Genomic DNA, 10,234 nt, shown 5'->3' on the forward strand with positions numbered 1-10,234 from the left:
ACCCACCAAGTCCCCATTCCCGCCTCAGCCCCGCACACTTGGCCTTGACTGAGCCCCAAGGGCGGGAATCGGGGACGATCAAGGCGCTGTACCTGCTGTCACCCCCCTCAGTAGACAGGGGCGCTGAAAGAGCCAGGAGCTCCCACCTTGGGAAGACCTGGCATGCTCGAGATGCGAAGCTGCGGAAAGTGTCCCGGAGTCGAGGAGCCTCCAAAGACCAGTCAGCCGTGCGAAAGAACTTGGACTTGAATCTGAAGGCGGTGGGGGTGCCCCTGGGAAATTTTTTTTTTAATTTTATTTTATTGTAAGGATGGGCCAAGAGATTTGCAATTTGTTTTGGCAGAAAGATGGAAAACTTTATTCAGAGAACTTTAATAGTCAAATTTCCAGCATACAGACTGCATGCTTACCCTCCCTTAAACCTATGGCTGTACTTCGCTGCTTCTGGCATCTTGAGAGACTTCGGAGTGATAGAATCAGGGCCACGTTTGCCTGCGCTTTTTGTCTGAGCCAGTTTCTGGAGATCAGCTTTCAGATCAGACCCTTGAACCTCAGGTGCTCCCTAGCCACCTCTCTGTTGACCATGTGTCATATCCTGACTTTCAATTGGTGGAGCTTCTGGTTGAACTTGCTTGTCACTGGGCTTCTGGGCAACCAAAGACTCACCCGGACAGGAAGAACTTGGTTTTACTTCTCCACTCATTTTTCCCATAGCTGAGTCTGGGTTGACAGAAAGACAGAAGAACTACCCATCCTGGCACATCTCCCCTCAGCACTGCGTCTGAACGGTGCAGACTTGCATTTTCCAAGATGACTCTCCAAACTGTAACACTATTGACAGCAGAATGGCAAAAATTTTAATTTAGAGATTGGTCATTTTAACCCAGGTGGCCTGTGATGGGGGACAGGACTACTCTTAATCACATTTGGAGTGAATTTTAACGGATAACAGCTCATTTTGCAAGGCAAATTGGCAATGTCTATTAAAATTGTGAATATCTCCCAAAGCAATAATACTTCTTGGTTGACAGCCATATTTGGTTACAAAGGCATGTACTTCATGCTCATCACTTGACAAACTTTGGGGCTGGGGATGTAACTCAGCCATAAAGTATGTTTACCTGTCATGGGCAAAGCCCTGAGTTCAATCCCCAGCACTGTAAAAAAAAAAAAAAAGATATTTGTGAATATATATATATATATATATATATATATATATACATATATGTATGTATGACACATATATATATGACATATACAATATGCACACAAACTTTTTAATGGTAATAGACATGCAATGCAGCAGTTTTAAGAGTGAGGTAGAACTATAGTTAGAACTCTCTTGGTCAGTTGACTGTTGCTTTTGGGCCTGTGTTGAGGCAGAACATAATAGCAGGGAGCACATGGTAGAACAAAATGAGACGAGGACGAGCAGGGTCCCAATATACCCTACAAAAGCATGCCTCTAAGTACACCCTACTTCCTAAAGGTTCCACAACCTCATAATATAGCACCATCAAATGGGAACCAAGCCTTCTACATACGAGGTTTTGGGGACATTTAGGATCTATAGAATAACAGAGGGTCATTAAAAATTTGTATTTTTAGGGTCCAGCATGGTGGCTTGCTCCTGTAATCCCAGCTACTTGGAAGACAGAAGGTAGAGATTGAGAGGGTTTCTATTCAAGTTCAGCTCAAGCAAAAGGTTAGCAAGAACTGTCCTCCCTCCATCTCAACAATAAAGCTGGATATGAGAGCTGGGGCTGTGGCTCAAGTGATAGAGTTCTTGTCTAGCAAGGACAAGGCCCTGAGTTCAAATGTTGCTACCACCAAAAAAGAAAAATGCTGGGCATGGTGGTACATGTCTACAATCCCAGTAATGTGGGAATTGTAAGGAGGTCCAAACCCTCCCTCGGTAAAAAAATGCAAGACCTTACCTGAAAAATAAAGCAAAAAGGGCTAGGGGTAGCAGTAAAGGAAATGCAGATTAAAACCACACTAAGATTCCACCTCACCCCTGTTAGAATAGCCATCATTAGCAACACCACTAACAACAGGTGTTGGCGAGGATTCCGGGGAAAAGGAACCCTCTTACACCACTGATGGGAATGTAAACTAGTACAACCACTCTGGAAAAAAATTTGGAGGCTTCTTAAAAATCTAAACATAGATCTACCATATGATCCAGCAATACCACTCTTAGGGATGCAGCACTATTCAGAATAGCCAAGTTATGGAAACAGCCAAGATACCCCACTACTGATGAATGGATTAAGAAAACTTGGTATTTATACACAATGGAATTTTATGCAGCCATGAAGAAGAACGAAATGTATTCATTCGCAAGTAAATGGATGGAACTGGAGAACATGACTCTGAGTGAGGTTAGCCTGGCCCAAAAGACCAAAAATCGTATGTTCTCCCTCATATGCGGCCAATTAGATCAAGGGCAAACACAACAAGGGGATTGGACTTTGATCACATGATAAAGCGAGAGCACACAAGGGAGGTATGAGGATAGGTAAGACACCCAAAAAACTAGATATCCTTTGTTGCCCTCAATGCAGAGAAACTAATGCAGAGAGTTTAAAGTGACAGAGGCCAATAGGAGAAGGGAACCAGGAACTAGAGAAAAGGTTAGTTCGAGAAGAATTAACTTAGAAGGTAACACACATGTACAGGAAACCAATGTGAGTCAACTCCCTGTATAGCTATCCTTATCTCAACTAGCAAAAACCCTTGGTCCTTCCTATTATTGCTTATACTTGCTCTTCAACAAAACTAGAGATAAGGGCAAAATAGTTTGTCTGGTAGTGAGGGGTTGAGGGGGTAAGGAGGGGGTAAAGAAGGGGGTGGGGGGGGAAGGGGGGAGAAATGACCCAAACATTGTATGCATATATGAATAAAATAAAATAAAGAAAAAAGAAAACATTGTGTAAAAAAAAAGGGCTAGGGGTGTGACTGAAGTGGTAGAGCACCTGCTGACAAGTGTGAGACCCTGAGTTTAAACCCCAGTACCAATAAAAAACAAAAACAAAATCTGTATTTTTTTAAAAAGAGAGAAATATGTATGTCTCTTTAGCTATTAAACCTTGCTGTTATAGTTGTGTGTGCCCTTTTTTTCTGTATGTTTTTGCTGTACATGTGCAGGTTATGCCCAGAAGGGGTCAGAAGAAAGGATTAATGATTGCCAATAAGGAGGTGACCTTCAGCCAGGATGGAAGAAGGGCTTAGCTTTCACTTTGTGCTCTTTGCTACTGTAGGATTTATTTTTAATAATCCTGTGTTATTTTTCAAAAACATTAATGTTAATTATAAATTTTAAGAGTGACATGAGGAACTAAAATATAGAAATTTGGGGGAATATATAGCTCAGCATGTGCAAAGCCCTGGGTTCAATCTCCAGCACTGCAAAAAAGAAGAAGGAGAAGAAAAGAAGCCATCATAGTTCTTTTTCTTCCAGTACTGGGGTTTGAACTCAGGGCCTATGCCAGCTCTTTTTTAGATTGGGTTTTGTTGAGATAGGGTCTCAAGAACTATTTGCCCAGGCTGACTTCGATCTTTGCCTCCTGAATAGCTATGATTACAGGCATGAGCCACCAGTGCCAGGTGCCATCAAAGTTTTAATCCACTGCCTCAGACTTTTTCTTTTGCCCCTTACCATACAAAGATCCAATAGGAACTTTAAGCTAGGTGTGGTGGTTAACTCCTGTAGGCCAGCTGCTCAAAAGGCTGAGGTAGGAGGATCACCTGAGCCAGCCTGGGCAACATAGGGAGACCCTTTTATTTTTATTTTATTTTTTTGCAGTAGTGAAGATCGAATCCAGGACATCTTGCTCTACATCTTGCACTCTACCACAGAGTTACTTCTAGCCCTCCATCTCTTAATTTTTTTTTAAACAATGTGCTATCAAAGAGAACTTTATGGTGACCGTGCCTATAATCACCATGCTCAGGAGGTGCAGGCAGGAAGACTGAATTCAGGCAGCCTAGGCTACATAGTGAAAACCCTGTCTCAAAAACAAAGCCAGTTGCTGGCTCACGCCTGCAATTCTAGCTACTTAGGAGGCAGAAATCAGGAGGATCATGGTTCAAAGTCAGCTTAGGCAAATACTTTATGAGGCCCTATCTTGAAAAAACCCATCACAAAAAGGGCTGGTGGAGTGAGTTGAGGTGTAGGCCTTGAGTTCCAGCCCCAGTACGGCAAAATAGTAATAATAATAACAACTTTCCTGGCTTAGAATACACACATACACACATAATTGAATTCCACCCTTCCTGGGCATTGACTGCTCACAAACACATCATCTCCTCAAAGCCCCTGGGGCACTGTCCATGAACCAGGTACCATGCTTGTATTTTTTTTTTTTTTTTTGGTATGAGGGTTTGAAGAGGGCTTCATGCTTGCTATGCAGGTACTCTCCCACTTGAGCCATTCGCCAGCCCTTTTTTGATTTGGGAATTTTGGGGATAAGGTCACACGAACTATTTGCCCAGGTTGGCCTCAAACAACAATCTTCCTGATCTCAGCTTCTGGAGAAGCTAGGATTACAGGAGTAATCCACCAGTGCCTTGCCATGCTTGTATTTTTTTTTTATAAAGAAAATCTCATTTAATGTTCAAGACAACCTATTTCCCATTCCTCAAATACAGAAACAGGCTCAGAGAGGCTAAGTAAGTAATATACCTGAGGTTGTACAGCTAGGCCTCAAAACTAGGACTTTCCAAGTCCCCTATCTTTTACACACTTGCCAACACTGTCCAAGGAAGGAAGATGACACCCTGAGTACAGAAAAAGGGCAGCGTCTCCTCAGAAAGCCCAAAGCCAAGGATATTTTTCCTTCATTCTTTCAGGCATGACCTCAGATAATGTTGCAGAGTCAGATTTCTACATGGCTTGAGAGTTCTGGGATCCGTGGAAAATCACTGTCACCTGTGGCCAATGCTCTTTGCAACACATTCTGTTACTACATATGAACTAGCCATCTCACTCAAATAGGAGCAGAACTTCAAGTACAAATGACATACCACGTATCAACACCTACCATATTTCAGGCACAGTGCTAAGCAGTTTTTCTATTCATCCTCACAAAAACTGTAGAAAGTATTAACTCCATTTTACAGATGTAGAAACTCTGGCTCACAAAGATTAAGTGACTGGTCCAAAATCACATAGCTTGAAAGCTGTACAGCTGGGGAGCTGGGGTGCAGCTCGGTGGTAGAGCGCTTGCCTAGCACGCACAACACCCTGGGTTCCATCCCCAGCACCAGAAAAGAAAAGGAAGGAATGGAGGAAGGTGGGGGTAGGGGGAGAGAAAGAGAGAGAGAGAGAGAGAGAGAGAGAGAGAGAGAGAGAGAGAGAGAAAGTATTCAGCATCAGGTTTATAACACAATAAGCCCAAAGTCCAATATGAAAGAAAAAAATAAGAATAAAAAATATATAATAGCTCATCTAGACCCCAAACTACTCATTTCAACAGATGGAGAAACCAAGGCAAAAAGAAATTAAATAGGCCAGGAGCCAGTGCCTCATGCCTGTAATCCTAGCTACTCAGGAGGCAGAGAACAGGAGGATCGTGGTTTGAAGTCTGTTGGGGCAAATAGTTCTCGAGACCCTATCCCGAAAAAAATCCAACACAAACAGGGCACAGTGATTCAAGTGGTAGAGTGCCTTCCTAGGGAGCATGAAGCCCTGAGTTCAAACCCCAGTACCACCAAAAAAAAAAAAAAGTTAACTAATTGGTTGTTTTCTCATCAAATTATGAAAAATGAGACAAGCATGGTACTACAGGTCTGTAATCCCAGTACACAGAAGGCTGAGGATCTCAAGTTTGAGGCCAATCTGGTGACACAGCAAGTTCAAGGCCAGCCTGAGATGCATAAAGATCCTGTTTTAAAAACAAAACAAAAACAAGAACTAAGGATGTAGCTCAATGGTGGAGCAATTGCTTAGCAAGTGCAAGGTCCTAATTTCGATCATCACCACTGCAAAAAAAAAAGTGAAAAATGATACTTTGCTAATATCAAATATGGGCAAAGTTGTAGGAAAATAGTTATTCTCATATCTCTAGTATACAGTATAAATTAGCATAGCCTTTCCAAGGGTAATTTGAAAACATCTGTTAAGTTTTGTTGTTGTCTTGTGGTGCTGGGGATAGAACCCAAGACTCGAGTTTGCTAAGCTCACACTCTACCCACTAAGCTACACTCTCAGGCCTCTTAAAAATTTAAATCCACATACTATATAATGTAGCAATTCCACTTTTTCTCATTATGTTTGCTAGGCAAGTGCTTTGCCACCGAGCTACATCTCCAGCCTTTGTTTAACTGGGACAAAATCTCACTCTGTAGCCCAGGCTGGCCTTCACCTTGCAATCCTCCTGCCTCATCCTCCTGAGTGCTAGGATTTCAGGTGTGCACCACTACACCTGGCAGAGCAATTCTACTCTTAGGTGGTGTCCACTATAAAGGAATTCCCACATGCAGCGAACAAAGATGTTCAGTTTAGCATTGTGTATATTTTAAAATAATATCTGTCGGTAAAGAAATGCTAAATTTACTATATTAGTATTCTATGCAGCAGTGAAAAAAATTGAGCTAGTTTATATATATATATATATATGTGTGTGTGTGTGTTTATATATTTGAGAAAATAAGCAATAACATTAATATAAAACATAAATCTCCAGAACATATCACCACCAAAAAGAACATCTTCACTAACCATGGTGGCACGCACCTGTAGTTCCAGCACTCTGCAGCCTGAGGCAGAAGGATTGAACCTGAAGTTAACCAGATTTTTTCTATTGTTCTTTCCCCCTGTCTCCACTTACAAAGAAAGTGACTTTGAAATGGCCAATCTGCTACCTGTCTTTTGTTTGTGCCTTCTTCAGGCCTCCTTGTTGTTGTTTGAGACAACATTTTACTACATTGCCCAGGCTGGTCTAAACCCCAGGATCAAAGGATCTTCCTATCTCAGTCTCCCAAGTAGCTGGAACTACAGGCATAGGCCATCATGCCTGGCTCTTCAGCTCTTTTCTGTCTATAAAACCAACCTGTCCTGTTGTCTGCTCATGTGAACACTTACCTATTTTGGAACAAAGTGTCAACCAATTCTAGAGTTAGATCATTAAACTAAATTGTAAATTTGGTCTTTTATTTATTTATTTACTTATTTATTTTGCAATACTGCGGTTTGAATTCAGGGCTTACACCGTGAGCAACTCCACCAGCCCTTTTTTTGTGATGGGTTTTTTCAAGATAGCTCTCGAACTATTTGCCCGGGCTGGCCTCAAACTGCAATCCTCCTGAGTAGCTAGGATTATAGGCGTGATTCACCAGCACCCAGCTGTAAGTTTGTCCTTTGGCAGTAGTAAAATTACAGTAGGATGGATGCAAGGCAATCTGATGGCAGTTGCTACTTCTGTGGGAGATGTAAGTGATGCAAGGGTCTAAAGGAATTTTCACATTATGAGTATTGTTTTAAAAGTTTTTATATTAAGAAATGTTTCACATACTATACAATTTTTTTTTGTTGGGACTGGGGTTTGAACTCGGGACTTCATGATTACAAAGCAGGTGCTCTACCACTTGAGCCACACCTCCAGCCCATTTTGCTCTGGTAATTTTTGGAGACAGGGTCTCAAGAACTCTTTGCCCTAACTGGCCTCGAACCTCTATCCTCCCAATCTCAGCTTCCCAAGTAGCTAGGATTACAAGCATGAGCCACTGGCACCTGGCCATCTTAAGTGATTTTAAAAGTAAGTTGTCATAAACCTAAGAGTAGTTTCTGGGTGCTTAGTGTACACCAGTCACTGAGCCAAATATTTTATGAGTATTTTTATTTTATGAGTGTCTTTATTTTATAGGGGAAAAATAGGTTCAGGGAAGTGAGCTATATGAAACAGCCAAGAACTGAATTTGGGTTTGTCTGAGTTGTCTCATTAAACATACTTTTGAACCCTGGAGCCTAGAGTACCCTGACAGGGAATAAAGGAACAACAGTGCAGTGTGACAAATGTGCTCTGATCCTTGGCTGAGATATTGGGGGTCCACTAAGCAGTGTTGGGGACATGGCTTGTCTGAAGAGTCCTGTGGCAGTTGCTAGTGCTACCCCTTGAAAGAGCTGTTTCTCCTTCTTCTGGGTACTCAGCAGGATTATCACACTTTCCTGCCTCCTTTAAAAATAGGACTGACTCTGTGCCCTACCTTGGCCAGAAAAATGTGAGAAGTATTACAGGTCCTTCTAAACAGAAATTTTTAGGACCTGGTAATTGATTTGATAAGGCCTCCCCCACCCCAACCAAGTCCATGTCTTAGAGCTCATGCCTGCTGCCATAACAAAATACCGCAAAGTAGGGAATTTATAAATAATACAAATTCATTTCTCACAGTTCTGGAGACTGGGAAGTTTGAGATCAAGGCACTGGCAGGTTTGGTGACTAGTGAAGGCCGGTTCTCTGCTTCTGAGATGGTGCTCTAAGTACTGTGTCCTCAAATGGCAGCACCATACCGACAGTATTGGAATGGGTGAGGGCGAATATTTATTTACCTGGGGATATGAGAATGTAGTTGATAAAACTGGTTTTGAGCTGGGTGTGGTGGTACATGCCTGTAATCCCAGCACTCAGGAGGTCTGAGGCACAGAGATCAGCCTGGGCTAGATATCTCAAAAAACCAAAACCAAACCAAACAAAAAACAAAAACAGCTGGGCACTGGTGGCTCATGCCTATATAATCCTAGCTACTCAGGAGGCAGAGATCGGGAGGATCATGGTTCAAAGCCAGCCTAAGCAAATAGTTCTTAAGACCCTATCTCGAAAAAAACTCTTCACAAAAAAGTCTGCTGGAGTGTGAAGGCCATGAGTTCAAACCCCAGTACCGACAAGAAAGCAAAACCAAAATCCAGTTCTGTTCTATATGACACATCTATGGACCGAATCATGTCTCCCAAAATCCTTTTTTATTTTTGGCTGTACAGGGGCTTGAACTTAGGGCCTCAGGCTTCTTAGGCAGGTGCTCTACCACTTGAGCCACTCCACCAGCCCTAATTTTTTTTTTTTTTGACTGATACTTGATCATCAGCTCCAAGGAATTTTGTTTGTTGCTTTTGATACAGGGTCTCACTAGCCTTAGCCTTGAACTCATGATCCTCCCCAGTGCTGGGGTTAGGGATATGCCACCTTCCCCGGAGCCTTAACTGAATCTTCATTAAGCTCTCCAAGCAGTTACTTCTATAGATAAGAGCTCTTTAAAGCCACTAACTTAGACTGAGCCCTCTGGCAGAGTCCTGGCCGGGAGTATACAAGGACAGAACCACCTTGGTGCTGTGTGGAAGCTCCAAGTCTTCACCTGCCGGTGTGTAAGTGTCCTAGAGCAAGCCTCCTCTATCTGTCTCCACTCCAGCAGTGGGCCTCATTATCTTATCATTCCGTTTCGCATCTTCCTGAGTGCGCCTGCGTCAAGATGAATGAATATCTCTGCCTCCCCAAGCCTACTCTTGTCTTCCTACTTTTGCACATGCTGTTCCCTGCGCCTAAAACATTATTCTCTGCCCCACTCCCATTCATTCATAGCACAAACTTCTCCCTGTTAACTCAGACTTCTACCTGCTCTGCAAGCTTCCCTTATTCAAGAACTGTCCCACAACGCCTCTAGTATGAATCAGGGGCTCTTTCCGTGTCTTCAGGACACTAACCTGGCATTGTCATCGACTGCTTCCTGCGCGCACTGCTAGCTAGGTTTTTCCCAACAGTGCATTCTGGATGCCCAGCACACCCCGGGCCCAGGGCTGGCAGGCATACGTACTGACTAAGCGAATACACAAGTGAGACTGGTCCAGTTAGAGAAGGCCGGACTCTGTCCTTCCGCGGTGTCTGAATCTTGTACACGCTAATGCAAGAATACGCGAGGCAGGCGTCTTAAAAAATGGCCAACAGTCGATGGAGGCTAGCTTAGCAACTGCTCCACCTCCCCTCTCTGACGTGGCTGGTAGACCTCGGGCCTTGCCAGCCGGAAGGAGGCGGCTTGACGGACTGTGAGTCCAGGCCTCTCGCTGACCAGCGGGCACGGAGGGGGCGTGGCCCGGTCAGAGACCAGTCCAGAGAGGCGGGGCCTGACCTACAGCCGAGCCTGAAGGGGGCGTGGCCTAACCAGAGACCCGGCCGGAGGGGCGGAGCCTAATCGGCGGCCGGGTCCGGAAAGGGCGGGGACTAACCAGAGGCCAGCCCAGAGG

At 43.6% G+C, this 10,234-nt stretch overlaps 1 long non-coding RNA gene across 4 annotated transcripts; it reads right to left on the reverse strand.

The window, feature by feature from the left end:
- Positions 1 to 514: 514 nt before the first annotated feature.
- Positions 515 to 10,076, reverse strand: LOC141417856 (uncharacterized). 4 transcript variants are annotated; one of them, XR_012442502.1, is made up of 5 exons: positions 9,698 to 10,076; positions 8,392 to 8,551; positions 5,046 to 5,248; positions 1,122 to 1,157; positions 515 to 831 (listed from the first exon to the last, which is right to left on the reverse strand). It is a non-coding gene; the product is annotated as an uncharacterized lncRNA (long non-coding RNA). The 4 variants fall into 4 exon arrangements; XR_012442504.1 differs by lacking the exon at positions 8,392 to 8,551; XR_012442501.1 differs by lacking the exon at positions 5,046 to 5,248.
- Between the last annotated feature and the right edge of the window lie 158 nt (positions 10,077 to 10,234).

Source organism: Castor canadensis, chromosome 16 (genome assembly GCF_047511655.1).
Source record: "Castor canadensis chromosome 16, mCasCan1.hap1v2, whole genome shotgun sequence".
Classification (NCBI taxonomy): Eukaryota; Metazoa; Chordata; class Mammalia; order Rodentia; family Castoridae; genus Castor; species Castor canadensis.